Genomic DNA, 15,000 nt, shown 5'->3' with positions numbered 1-15,000 from the left:
GAAAGGTTGAAAAAAGATGGGAAGGGAAGGGAATGAAATGGAAAAGAAGGGAAGGAATAGGAAGAAAAAGAAGGGAAAGGAAGGAAAGGGAAGGGAAAAGGAAGGAAGGGAAGGGGAAAGGAGGGAAGGGAAGGGAAAAGGAGGAAAAGGAAAGGAAAGGAAGAGAAGGGATAGGAAAAGGAGGAAAAGGAAGAGAAGGAAAGGGAAAAGGAGGTGAAGGAAGGGAAGAGAAGGGAAAAGGAGGGAAGGGAAGGGAAAGGATGGGAAGGTAAAAGGAGGGAAGGGAAGGAAAGGGAAGGGAAGGCAAGGGAGTCTAAATAGGAATGATACATGAGTGTGTGTGTGTGTGTGTGTGTGTGTGTGTGTGTGTGTGTGTGTGTGTGTGTGTGTGTGTGTGTGTGTGTGTGTGTGTGTACGTGTTTTTTTATACATTAGATCTTCGGGGACTCATAATGAAGCTCTTTGTAGCCTCGTCACACTTTCTTATTACTCTCTCTCTCTCTCTCTCTCTCTCTCTCTCTCTCTCTCTCTCTCTCTCTCTCTCTCTCTCTCTCTCTCTCTCTCTCTCTCTCTCTCTCTCTTCTTTTCCTCTCCCTTCCTATCCTTCTTTCTCATCCTCTCCTTGCTTCCTTCCTTTCTCCGTGTTTCCTTCCTTTCCTTCTAATATCCTTCCTTCGACTCTCCTTCTTCCCCTCCTCGCCTCTCCTTCCTTCCTTCTCTCCATTCTCCTCTTCGCCCTACTTTTCTCTCCTCCCTCCCTCTTCTATTCTCCTCCTTGCCCTCCTTTTGTCTCTCCTTTCCTTTATTCTCCTTCTCTCCCTGCTTTCCTCTCCCCCACTCTTCTTCCTTCCACTTTCCTCCTCGTCTTCCTCCCTTCCTCCATCTCTCCTTTGCTTATGTTGTCTCAGCTCTCCCATTCTCTCTCTCTTCCTCTTTTCCTCTCTCCTCCTCCCAGCTCTCCCATCCTCTCTCTCTTCCTCTTTTCCTCCTCCTCCTCCCAGCTCTCCAATCCTCTCTCTCTTCCTCTTTTCCTCCTCTCTCTCTTCCTCTTTTCCTCCTGTCTCTCTTCCTCTTTGCCTCCTCTCTCCTCCTCGCTCTCCTCTCATTCCTCGTCTCCTTCACTCTCCCTTCTCTTCCTCCCTTCTTACCTCCACTCTCCTTTTTCTCCCTCTCCTCCCTTCTCCCCTTCTCCTTCCTTCCCTCTACTCCCATTTCCTCGGGCTCCTCCCATCTCTATCTCTTATCTCCCTCCTTCCCTCCACTCTCCTCGCCCTCTCCCATGTCCTCTCCCTTTCTTCTCTCCCTCTTCCCCCCCTACCCCCCCCCCCTTTGATGGCATCTTGACGTGTCCTCTCCCCAACAAGCCATCTGTCAGCCCATAAGACGAGTAACTTTTTTTTTTTTCGTATTTTATCTTTTTTTTTTCCTTCCTGCCCTCCTTTTTTTGTCCACCTGGAAATGTATCGGTGAGTTTATGGAAGCGTCACATCGGCTCACATCCAGGCCTACCTTTTTTTTTTTGTTGTTACTTTTCTCATAACGGTTCTTTTTTCGCTTAAAATGATTTGCCGCATTTTTCACAGACGTCTTGTAAATGTAAGTAATGAGAAAACGAGTGACATGTAAAAATCGTATTAACTTTTACTTCGTTCCTAAGAGAGCGAATGCAGCGTTCCCGAACCTCGCGTGCCTGACGAATACTTTGAAGCACTAAACCAGACAGCGAACAGCCAACAGGATTTTTCTTACTTGCACACCGATGTTTCTATGTTGCCTCCTCCTCCTCCTCCTCCTCGTGCGTGGCGGTGGAGCGTGACGCGGGCGCCTCCCTTCGTCGCTTCCTGGGAGGCTGAACAATGCAGGTGATGAGCAGGTGAAGGTAAAGCCTCGTAATGGGACAGGTGAGAGAGAGAGAGAGAGAGAGAGAGAGAGAGAGAGAGAGAGAGAGTAGAGAGTAGAGAGAAGAGGAAGAGAAGAAAGATAGAAAGGAAAAAAAAGGTTGGAATGGAAGATCAAGGAGAGAAAAAATATATACGATTGTGGAAGATGAATTAGTTAAGAAAGGAGAGTTGAGGTGTGAAGAGGATTAGAAGGAGGAGGAGGAGGAGGAGGAGGAGGAGGAGGAGGAGGAGGAGGAGGAGAGTGGAGGTCTTCTAGGCTCTTAAAATTCCTCTGTAAGATCATTAAAGCCGCCTACACACACACACACACACACACACACACACACACACACACACACACACACACACACCTAAAAAAGAGATGATAGATGGCTTCTCTCTTCGACATCACTTTGACAAATTGACTTTCGTTGTCAGAAAAAAAAAAAAAATAGACGCCGCGCCACAGACTTTGATATTTGCTTAACGTTTGTACGCAACTTTTTTTTTTTTAAACGCAATTGTTGTTTGTTTTGTTGTCTGTGATTTGTTTATTTGTTTATTTTGTTTGTTAGTATGTAGGTTAGTCAGTAAATTTAGTTGATAAGTAATATAAGCAGTTAGTTCTTTCATTTGTTAGTTAGATAGTTAGTTTGGTAGTTAGTTTGATTAGTTAGATAGTTAGTTAGATAGTTAGTTAGATAGTTAATTAGTTAGATAGTTAATTAGTTAGTTAGATAGTTAGTTAGGTAGTAAGTTAATTAGGTTAGTTAGTTAGTTTGTAGGTTAATAAGTTAATCATTTACTCAGATAATTAGTAAGTTTGTTAATTAAATAGTTGGTCACTTTGCGTTATTTAAATGAGGAAGAAACGAGTTGCTTAATGTGTGTTTTTTGCCCTTGTTCAATGAGAAGCAGAAGAGTCAAGTAGTTGGGTATTTTTGCCTTTGTTTAACGAGAGAAATCTGAGTTATTATGCAAATTTTTAGTGTCTTTTTATCTATTTATTTATTTTTTACCCGAAAGCTTCCAAAGTGGCAATAAATCAACCTTCTCTTTTTCTCCTTTGTGCGCTTTTCTCTGCCTCTTTTTTTTTATTTTTTTATTTTTTTTATTTTTTTACCTCTGATGGATTAAGCTGACCGGCATATTTTTTTCGCTTTTAAAATGATTCATCGCATTTTAGACATTTCATTATATTATTTTTTTTCTATTTGTTGTCCTTTTTCTGTCTTTCTTTTGTTTTGTATCTCCTTTTTCTCTCCTCTCTCTCTTTCTTTTTTTTTTTTCATTTTGACTTCAATTCTCTTCTGTTTTATTTTCTTTCCAATTTCTTTCTTTCTTTATTTGTTTATTTCTCCCTTTCTTTCTTCCTTTCTTTCTTTCTTTCTTATTCCTTTCTTTCTTTCTTTCGTTCATTCATTCATTGTTTTTCTGTGTAAGTTTTAAAATTCAAAAAGATTCGCACTAAATAAAATCCGCTTCGACGAGAGAGAGAGAGAGAGAGAGAGAGAGAGAGAGAGAGAGAGAGAGAGAGAGAGAGAGAGAGAGAGAGAAGAGGGAAAGAAAGCAAAATGAAGGATGGGAGGGATGGAGAAGTGGAGGGAACAAGGGAGGAGGGGGTGGAGAGAAGACGAATGGAGGGCTAGAGAAGAGGGTGGAGGGAGGGGTGGAGGGCAAAAATGGAAATGAGAGGGAAATAAGGGAGGAGGGATGGAGAGGAGAGAGGAAAGGAGGAGGAGGGGGGGAGAGGAGGGGGGGGAGGGTGTGTCTCTGGTATGTGCAACTTGATCCTCACGAAGAAGGTGGAGGAGGATGACCCACGGTTCCTCCTCCTCCTCCTCCTCCTCCTCCTCCTCCTCCTCCTCTTCATAATCGGATGGTTGAAGGAAGAAGAGAATAGAGGAATGCAGAAGGGAGGAAAAAGGGAGGGAAGGAAGGAGGGAAATATGAATGAAAGGAGAAAGTAAAGAAGAAAAAAGAGGAGGAGGAGGAGGAGGAGGAAAGGACAGCTATAAAGTATCTCACTGTCTTGTGTGTGTGTGTGTGTGTGTGTGTGTGTGTGTGTGTGTGTGTGTGTGTGTCCTGTGGGCGTCGTGTTTCCTTCAGGAGGACGTTGATTGCTCCTGACGTGTGGGAGGGAGGGAGAGGGGGAGGGGGGAGGGAAGGAGGAAGAGAAGGAGGAGGAAGAGGAGGAAGGAGGGAGAGAGAGAGAGCGAGAGAGAGAGAGAGAGAGAGAGAGAGAGAGAGAGAGAGAGAGAGAGAGAGAGAGAGAGAGAGAGAGGACATAGTGAGAGAGAGGAATGAATCTGGGAAACATGTAATTATGGAGGAAGATTTTAATGAGGATGAAAGAGGAGGAGGAGGAGGAGGAGGAGGAGGAGGAGGAGGAATATATGAAAGGGGATAAGTGTTCATAAATTTAAAAAAAGAAACGAAAGTAAAAATGAGGAAAGCTGAAAAAGAAAGGAAAATGGTAAGAGAGAAAGATATGAAAACAGTAGAAAAGAGAAAACTGAATAAAGGAGAATAAGAGAGACAAGACGTAATTAAATAGACGGAGGTGGAAAGTTAATTAAGCAAGCAAGCAAATAAATAAGTAAATAAGTAAACAAGTAAGTAAGGAAGTGAGTTAAGTAAAGTAAAATAGAGACAAGACATAAAAAGATGTGGATTTTAAGTAAGAAGGAACAGAACAAAAAACAAGAGAATGAAGATAGCAGTGGAGCAGAGGGTGGATGAAGGGAGGAGATGAGGCAGGGAGGCGAGGGCGGGTTTGCTTGTAGTGGAGGTGGTGGTGGTGGAGCTGATGGTGGTGGTCAGTGGTAGTGGAAGTAAGTGGTAGTGATGGAGGTGGTAGTGGAAGTGATAGTGGAGGTAGTGGATGGTGGTGGAAGTGGTAGTGGTGGTTGAGGTTGTAGTGGTGGTGGAGGTGGTAGCGGTAGTGATGGTGGAGGTCAGGGATGGAGTGAATACAAGAGTTGTGTATTCGAATACCAATACGAATACTTCAAATTCCAACGAATACGAATTTGAATACACTGAAATGGTTTTAATTTGAATACACTGAAATGGTTTTAATTTGAATACACTGAAATGGTTTTAATTTGAATACACTGAAATGGTTTTAATTTGAATACACTGAAATGGTTTTAATTCCAACACACCGAAATAGTTTTAATTCCAATACACTGAAATAGTTTTAATTCGAATACACTGAAATGGTTTTAATTTGAATGCACTGAAATGGTTTTAATTCCAATACACTGAAATGGTTTTAATTTGAATACACTGAAATGGTTTTAATTTGAATACACTGAAATGGTTTTAATTTGAATACACTGAAATGGTTTTAATTTGAATACACTGAAATGGTTTTAATTCCAATACACTGAAATGGTTTTAATTTGAATACACTGAAATGGTTTTAATTTGAATACACTGAAATGGTTTTAATTTGAATACACTGAAATGGTTTTAATGCGAATACACTGAAATGGTTTTAATTTGAATACACTGAAATGGTTTTAATTTGAATACACTGAAATGGTTTTAATTCGAATACACTGAAATGGTTTTAATTCGAATACACTGAAATGGTTTTAATTTGAATGCACTGAAATGGTTTTAATTTGAATGCACTGAAATGGTTTTAATTTGAATGCACTGAAATGGTTTTAATTTGAATACACTGAAATGGTTTTAATTTGAATGCACTGAAATGGTTTTAATTTGAATACACTGAAATGGTTTTAATTTGAATGCACTGAAATGGTTTTAATTTGAACACACTGAAATGGTTTTAATTCGAATACAAATACAAATACTTCTTGAACGTTTTCATGAATACATTCATGAATACTTTTCACTAAAAAAATACGTTCTTGACGTAACTGGACATCGCATTGTTCTAAAGTTATGCAGCAGTACAATGAGCTGAAGAACCTGTACTATACACGACGATTACACGTCCGCCCAGGAGGCTGGAGTTATAAGAAACAACGGCTGTTATTTCTGATGATAAATTTTGAAGTATTCGTCAGATTATTCGCAGAATACGAATAATTTTCCTTTGTATTCGAATATGAATGAGAATACTTTGATTCTATCACTAATTATTCAAATACGAATACACCCAAATACTGTACTCGAATGTATTCGAATACGAATTCCGAATACGAATACTTCACTCCTGGTGGAGGTGGAGTTGGTAGTGGTGGTGGTGGTAGTGGTGGTGGTCAGTGGTGGGGGCGGTGTTGACTCTCGTTCTGTTTTTACAACTCCACATAAAACCTGACCACCGAGACCTTGTGCTGGCCTGGGCGTGTCTCTTCAGGGAAGGAGGGACACTACCACCCCCTCCATCCTTCCCTACCCCTCCCCTCCCCTCCCCTCCACCAGGACACCTCCACATGAGCCCCGCCCTTTACGCACAGTCGCCCAGCTCACCCACATCACACCTGCTTACTAACACCCCAGTAACTCCCCCTGTGGCCTTCCCCCGTGTGTGTGGTGCCGTAGGAACCTTCCCGAGGGGCGCAGGATACCAGGAGAGGCAAAGGGTACTGCAGGACACGCCGGGATGGAAGGATACACCCGGATAAAAGAGGACGCCCCAAGGATGGAGTTTGTTGGGCGTTACCTCGATCCTGCCTCGCGCTTACTCTGGCCCGCTACGCCCCGCTCCGCCCTCCTTGATGCCCGCCCTCCCCCGCCCGGCCCCGTCCTGCCCCGCCCCCACGCCCCGAGGATAGCTAGCTTGAGGGTTTAGCGGGGCAGTGTATCGTGTGTCTGGGGGGAGAGAGAGAGAGAGAGAGAGAGAGAGAGAGAGAGAGAGAGAGAGAGAGAGAGAGAGAGAGAGAGAGAGGGTTAAGTAGACTGACAACCTCTTCAAAACTGTAGAAATATGAGTGTAAACAGAGAGAGAGAGACTATAATGCTGTATCTCGTCATCTTACCTTTCCACACCTTTAATTAATGTCTCACGTCGAATTCAAGGCTACTCGCTCTTCATCATTAGTCTCTCTCTCTCTCTCTGTCTGTGTCTGTGTGTGTGTGTGTGACAGGCCAGCGTGTTAGTAAGTAGTCTCTTACTGCCCCTCCTTACCCGCCGGCAGGAGGAGGAGGAGTAGGAGGAGGAGGAGGAGGAGGAACAATAGTAGCAGTAGCAGTAGGAGGAAAGATGGTTCGGATAAGATGTCACAGTAGTAATAGTAGTAGTAGTAGTAGGAGTAGGAGGAGGAGGAGGAGGAGGAGGAGGAGGAACTATGGACAGGTAAAAGGCACACAGGTAACACACATAGACCCGGATATCTTTTGAGGTTTACGGCGAAGAGTATCTGTTTGTCGGTGCTTAAGGGACGTGAACGGAGGAGGAGGAGGAGGAGGAGGAGGAGGAGGAGGAGGTGGTGGTGGTAGTGACGAAGAAGCAAGATAAGAAGATGGAATAGGAAAAGAAGGAAAAAGAGAAGGTGTTGACAAGAGAAATTAAAGATAGAAGTGAAGGAAGATGAGAAGGGAAAGGAGGAAGAATTTATGGAGGAGGAAGAGGACAAAAAGGAGGAGGACGAGGAAGAGGAGGAGGTTGAGCAATAGACGGTAAGGAAGAAAGAAGATAAGGAGGAGGAGGAGGAGGAGGAGAAGGAGGAGGAGCGTTGGGTGTACTACTGCCTCAGGGACGGGCGTCTGCCTCCTCCTCCTCCTCCTCCTCCTCCTCCTCCACCTCCTCCTCTTTGACCGTTCTGACCGTCCATGCCATCCTTTCCCTCCACTCTCTTTTCCCTTCTCTCTCTCTCTCTCCACTTCCACCGTAATCATTGTCTTCTTTTCCCACCTTATTACCTAACCAGCTCCTCCACATCCCCTCCACCACCCCGCCACCCCCGCTATTCCACCCCCGCATTATCCGCCCGCATCCTCACCACTCATATTCTCCGCTCTTTCATCTATCCACACTTACACCTTCCCTCTCCCTACCCTTTCCTCCCTTTTCCTCCTCCCTCACACCCTACCTATCCTTCTGTCCCTCCTTCTCCAGCATTGCATCTCTCTCTCTCTCTCTCATCTTTCCCTTCTTTTCTCCTTTTCTTTCCATTCCTCTATCAATAATACCCCCAGCACCTCCTCCCTTATCTTCCTCCACCTCTCTTCCTTCCCTCCTTTTCAAACCGAATCTTCTGCCACTGGAACAATCTTTCTTCAGAAGTAGTAAACGCGAATACCATCAGCTCCTTTAGGAATCGAATCGACCGTCATTTCGCTGCGTCGGGAGTCGGCTCAACTGAATACCGAAGTGCTTTCAAGAAACTATTATCGAGCAGGTTAAATGAACAGTAGGGGGAACCTCATAATGGGCCAATAGGTTTGCTGTTGCCTGCATTTCCATGTTTTTTCCTTCTTCCTCCCTCCTCTTCCATCCCCCCCACTGTCTATATTACCTGCATCTCCTCTCCCTCTTTTCCTTCCTCCCTCTACCTTTCCTCCACCATCCACATTGTCTTCATCCTCTCCCTCTTCATTTTTCCTCTCTTCTCTTGCTTCCCATCTCTTTCTCCTTTCTCCTCTTCTCTTATTTTCTCCCCTCACTCCCCCTTCTTCACACACTTCCTCCCTTCTTTTTCCCACCCTTCCATTCACCCTTCACCCCTTCTCACCCCCCCCCTTTCCCTCCTCCACCCCGCATTCCCTGCTCCCCCTCCCCTTCTCCAACTCATTAATACAGGTAATTTTGGGTTACTGTACTGGGAAGGGGGGGAAGAGAGGAGGAGGAGGAGGAGGAGGAGGCATGTGGGTTTTTAGTAGCATGAAGAGAAGCACCTTACTCCTCCTCCTCCTCCTCCTCCTCTTCCTCCTCCTCCTCCTCCTCCTCCTCCTCCTCCTCCTCCAGGCTCTTCCTCCCCAGTGGTCAAAGAAAAATCATATACAATTATTTTTCTGAGCCATTTTTCTTTCTTTTAGTCCACACCTGTTGTTACCTGGCTTAATGAGGCGTGTTTGTGTGTTTGTGTGTTTGTTCGTTTGCTTGTTTGTTTGTGTGTGCGTGTGTTTGCTTTTTTTCTTTCGTCATGTTTTCCAATTTTTATATTTCTTTTTCTTTGTCGAATATTTTTGTTTTCTCTTCCTTTTTTGTTATTTTTCTCCATTTTTTATTATTTTTGTGTTTTTTGTTTCGTTTTTGTTTTATATTTTGTTTGTCATTTGTTTGTTTTTGTTTTACTGTTTTTTGTGTTTTTTTGTATTTTTTTCTTTTGTTTGTTTGTTTTCTTTCTTCCTTTCTTTTTTTTCTTTCTTTCTATCTTTCTTTCTTTCTTTCTGCTTTTCTGTTTGTCCCTCCATCATTACGAGAGAGAGAGAGAGAGAGAGAGAGAGAGAGAGAGAGAGAGAGAGAGAGAGAGAGAGAGAGAGAGAGAGAGAGAGAAGCCATAACCTGTTCCAAATAGAATTACAAAACCCTTTAATGAAAACACAAATTTATCTCGTAAAAAATATGGAGATGAAGAGGAGGAGGAGGAGGAAGAGGAGGAGGAGGAGGAGGAGGCCAAAAAAATAATGGAAGTTTTTAGGAGAGAAAGAGGAGACGAGAGAACAGAAGAAGGGAGGAAGAAGAAAAAGAGGAAGGAGATAACGAATTGATGAAGAGAGGAGATGAGGAAATGGATGGAGGGAGAAATTGAGAAGGAAAGCAAGATAAGCAGTAGATGTAGGGAAGAGAAGGAAGGGAAGAAAGATGAGGAAAGGAAGTAAGTGTAGGAAGATAAGGAGGAGGAAGTGAGGGAAGAAGGGAGAGAGGGAAAAAAGAAGAGGAGCGAAAGAATTGGGAGACGAAGGTAAAAAGGATAGGGAGGAAAATGGGAAAGTTGGTGATTAAGGAAAAGAAGAGAAGGGAAAGGAAATATGGGAAGGGGTAAGGGGAGGATGGAAGGGAAAAAGAAAAGAGGAAGGAAAGGGAATTTAAGAAAGGAAGGAAGGAAGAAGAAAGAAAGAGATAGGAGGGAATGATGAAGGAAGAGGAAAAGGGAGAAGGTAGGAAAGGAAGGGAAGATAAACTGTACAGAGGATAGGAAGCAAGAAGAATCCGGAAGGAGAGAAGAGAAAGGGAAAGAAGGGGAGGAAGAGAGAGGGAAGAAGAGAATAAGGAATGGAGGGGGAGATGGAAGGCAGATTGCTCAGAATGGATAGGACGAAGGTAGGGAGGATAAGCAGGAAGGGGTGAGGAAGAAGGGAGGGAAGGCGGGGGGTGGGGGGGTGGGGGGGAGGAGGCAGGTTGGGCGGGGTCACCTTCCTCGTCCCTTCCCTTAACAGGTGGAGGTGTTCGTCTTCATTAATCTCTATCGCCGAACAGGTAAAGTAAAAAAAAGAAAAAGAAAAAAAAAGAAAACGTGTGTAGTAGAGTAGCTGGTGTTGATAAGGAAGGTTTCTGTCTCTCTCTCTCTCTCTCTCTCTCTCTCTCTCTCTCTCTCTCTCTCTCTCATTTACATCCAGGTTTTCCATGTTACGGCCATTAATGTTTTCGCCTTACCTCCTAAATACCTCCTCCTCCTCCTCCTCTTCCTCCTCGTCCTCCTCCTCCTCCTCCTCCTCCTCCTCGTAGCCGTGACCTCTGACCTCCTCCTCGTCCTCACATCATTAACTTGTAAGCAGAAGAGAGAGAAAAAAAGAGAAAAAGAGAAAATCCTGAACAAATAGGTTTGGCCGATTCTCTTCCGTATTTACTGAGAGAGAGAGAGAGAGAGAGAGAGAGAGAGAGAGAGAGAGAGAGAGAGAGAGAGAGGGAGAGGGAGAGAGGGAGATTTACATTTATTATTTCAGTCTCCCTTATTTACAAACCTCTTCCCTTCCTTCCCATCCTTCCCTTCCTCTCCTCTCACCCCACCCCATCCCTTCCCATTGCTCTACCTCTTCCCATCCTTCTTTCACTCCCTCTTACACACCTCACCCCTTCCTTATGCATCATCTTCCCCTTCCTCTTCCATACTCCAATCCCACCCCTTCCTCTGCCTCCCTCTTCTATCCTCCTTACTTCCCTTACCTTGAATTATCACATCTTTCCTTTTCCCTACCCTCCTACCCTCCCTTAATTCCTTACCCCACTGCTCAGTCCTTGTCTCTTCATCCCCTCCCTCTTCCTCCCTTTCCCATCACTCCTACCTATCTTACATATCACCTCTTCCCTATCTTTCCTTATCTCCTATCTTCTTCCTCTCTTCTTTCCCAAGTTTGTTCCCAGTCCCCATCCAATATCTCCTCCTCCTCTTTTTTTCTTAACCCTTCCCTTCACCCCTTCCCTCTCATGGCTTCCCCTTCCCATTCCTCCCCACCCTTCCTCTTCTTCCCCCTCCCTTCCCAAAGCACCAGACATTCACCCCTTTCCTCCTCCCCCTTTATCCCCATCCCTTCCCTTTCCTCCCCAACCTTTCCTCTTCCTTCCCATCCCTTCCCTTTCCTCCCCAGTCCTTCCCCTTTCTCTCCAACCGTTCCCTTTCCTCCCAAACCCTTCCCCTTCCTCCCCATCTCTTCCCCTTCCTCCCCACCCCTTCCCCTTCCTCCCCATCCATTTCTCTTCCTCCTCATCCCTTCCTCTTTCTCCTCATCCCTTCCCCTTCCTCCCCATCCCTTTCTCTTCCTCCTCATCCCTTCCTCTTCCTCTCCATCCCTTCTTATTCCTCCTCATCCTTTTCCATTCATCACCATCCCTTCCCCTTCCTTCCCATCCATTCCTCTTCCTTCCCATCCCTTTCCCTTCCTCCCCAACCTTTCCTCTTTCTTCCCATCCCTTCCCATTCCCACCCACCCCTTCCCCTTCCTTCCCATCCTTTCCCCTTCCCACCCATCCCTTCCTCTTCCTTCCCATCCCTTCCTCTTCCTTCCCATCCCTTCCCAGTTCTCCCCATCCCTTCCCATTCCTCACCATCCCTTCCCCTTCCTCCCCATCCTTCCCCAAACACCACGCATCACAGACAAACCAGTAAAGGCGACACAATCAAACAGAGAAACACGGATGAGACACCAAGATTAAGTCGAGGCGGAGAAATCAACCCGGATCTTCTCTCACGTTTTAGCGCACCTGCCACTAATGACCTCCCGCCTGCCCCCTCCCTTACCTGTCCGCGCTCACCTGTCACGCGCTGCAGGTAATGGGCAGGTGAATCAGGGTCGAATCTGATGCTGGTAATGAAGTGGAGAACCGAATGTGGAGTGTGGGACGATGTGGAAGTGAAGGTGGAGAGGGGCGAGCTTGTTTTGGCGTGTCAGAGAGAGAGAGAGAGAGAGAGAGAGAGAGAGAGAGAGAGGGAGAGGGAGAGAGTGTTTGTGTGTGTGTTTGTGTGTTTGTAAGGGTTGTTGGATGGGCTTCGTGTCTGTTTGTGTGTGGTAAGATGTCTGTGTGTGATGTAGTTTGGTTGTGTGTGTGTGTGTGTGTGTGTGTGTGTGTGTGTGTGTGTGTGTGTGTGTAACTGTGGTGAGATTCTTTACTTGAAACCTAAAAAAAAAGTAATGAAAATGAATAAGATGAAAAATAAGAACCTTGTCAATGATCTCTTCAACAACTATATATTAATTTGTCTATGTAGAGAAAAAAAGCAAAATAAACACAATAAACCAATGAATCAATTAACAAAAACAAAACAAAAACAAGATTAATAACAAATAGGAGAATGAAATAGCAAAGAAATCAGCATAATAATCACAGTAACCAACACACAACAACTTGAGATGTGGCTGTTGTGATGTGGCTGCTAATAATAATGTGACTAACAATTGATAATGTGGCCAAACAGTCATTTTCATGGTGTGGCCTCTTTCAGTACTTTGGTTAATCTCCGGGACGAAAGATGTGGCTCTGATGTGACTTGGAATGGGGCTGGACTGTTGGATGGATTGCCGTGACTAAAGATGTGACCGTGATGTGACTGTACTGTGGTTGAGATGTGGCTGGGATGTGAATGGCATGTGCTTGTGATGTGGTCGGTGCGTGCTTATAGTGTGGCTCAGATGTAACAAGGATGTGAGTGGACTGTGGTCATGGTGTGGCGGGGATGTGACTGCGATGCGGTTGTGATGTGGTCAGGGTGTGTGGCAGAGGTCAGGGATATTTATTATAAGCTGCGGGGGACGTGTGGCGAACTGTACCGGGAGTGTGGTCAGGCTGTGGTCAGGAGGAGGAGGAGGAGGAGGAGGAGGAGGAGGAAGAGGAGGAGGAGGAAAGCGAAGTAGCAGAAGGAACAATGGAAAAGAATAGGTGTCGAGATATAGAGGAGGAGGAGGAGGAGGAGGAGGAGGAAAAGAAGAAGAAGAAGAAGAAGATCAAGGACAAGGATAAGGAGGAGGAGGAGAAGACGAAGAAGAAGAAGAAGAAGAAGAAGAAGAACAAGAAAAAAAAGAACAAGAAAAAGAAGAAGAACAAGAAAAAAAAGAACAAGAAAAAGAAGAAGGAGAAAAGAGCATCATCATCATCAGTAGTAGTGGTAGTAGTAGTAGTAGTAGTAGTAGTAGTAGTAGTAGGAGGAGGAGGAGGAGAACGAGGGCCTCCTTTTAGGGACCTGCAGAGGAAAGCAAATCTACGACCCACTGATTACCTCCCTCCCGAGCCCCAGGGGAGGAGGAGGAGGAGGAGGAGGAGGATTAAATTGGGACATGGTGCAAGGAAAGAAGAGATCGACACAAAAGGAAGAAAGAGATATAGGAGGAAGACTGGAGGAAGAAGAAGAAGAGGAAGAAGAAGAAGAAGAAGAAGAAGAAGAAGAAGAAGAAGAAGAAGAAGGTGACGGTAACAGCGAAGATAATGAAAAAGAGGTAGAGGTTGAAGAAGGAGGAGGAGGAGAAGAAGGAGAAGACGGATTTGGAGGAGGAGAAGGAGGAGGAGAAGGAAAAGATATATTCAACTTAACTAATTATAAGAATCTTTTTATTTTTTGCTTAACGAGACACGGGTTGTATTTCTCCCGGATTTGTTTGTTTGTTTGTTTCTTACCTTAAATTCTCATCACTACCTCAAAACACACACAGCCTCTTGTTCACCTGTTCCTTGTTCTTACCTGTCCTTCCATACCAATAAACTCACCTTCTCAGATTATTACACATTCATTTATTTATCTCTTACCTTGTGTCCTATTCAGTATCTCTTAAAAAATACTAGTCTCTAATTCACTTGCTTGTTTATTTCTTTACCTCTTCTTCAGTACTATTAAATTTCTTCTTTCAATGTATTTTTGTATTCATATATTTATCTATTCATTATTTTATTTCCTGCATTATTTTCTATTCAATATCTCTTAAAACATACAGACTCAAGTTCATCTGTTCCTTTTTTTTTACCTGTTTACCTGTTGTTTTGTTTATCTCTTATTTACTTATTCATGTATTCATCAATTTATTCACTTATTTTTTGCATTGTGGTTTATTCAGTATCTTAAAACACATAGACTGTAGTTTACCTGTTGTTCTCTCTACCTGTCCTTCAGTGCCATTAAATTCCTTCTTCCAATGTATTAAGTATTCATGTTTTCATATATTTATTTATTTTATTATTTGCCTTGTTTCCTTTTCAATATCTCTCAATCTTCAATATCTCTCAAAACACATAGACTGTATTTCACCAGTTCTTTTCATTCTATACTTGTTCTTCAATACACATAAACTCCTCTCCTATGTATTATCGTATTCATGTATTCATCTATGTATTAACTTCCCCATGTCCTATTCAATACCTCTTAAAACAAACATTCCCTGCCTCACCTGTTCTTTACCTTACCTGTCCTGTTAGCGTGTATCTACGTATTCATGTATTCTTTTATATTCATTTGTTTCTTACCTGATGTCCTCTTCAATATCTCTTAAAACACACACATTCTTTGGTTCACTTGCTCTTTTGTTTACCTGACCTTCGATATCAGTAAATTCTCGCTTTCTATGTCATAACGCATTCATGTATTCAATTTATTTATTATTTTATTCGTCACGTTGAAAACACACACATTCTTGGCCTCCCCTGTTCCTTTCTTCACCTGGCTCGCAATATCAATAAATCCTACCACCTCCCATATTATATTTTAGTTCTCAGGTATTCAATTTATTTATTCTTTTACTCGTCACGCTGAAAACACACACATTCTTGGCCTCCCCT

The sequence above is a fragment of the Eriocheir sinensis genome, chromosome 67 (assembly GCF_024679095.1).
Source record: "Eriocheir sinensis breed Jianghai 21 chromosome 67, ASM2467909v1, whole genome shotgun sequence".
In the NCBI taxonomy this organism is placed as follows: Eukaryota; Metazoa; Arthropoda; class Malacostraca; order Decapoda; family Varunidae; genus Eriocheir; species Eriocheir sinensis.
Note: the sequence above shows the minus strand (reverse complement) of the source record.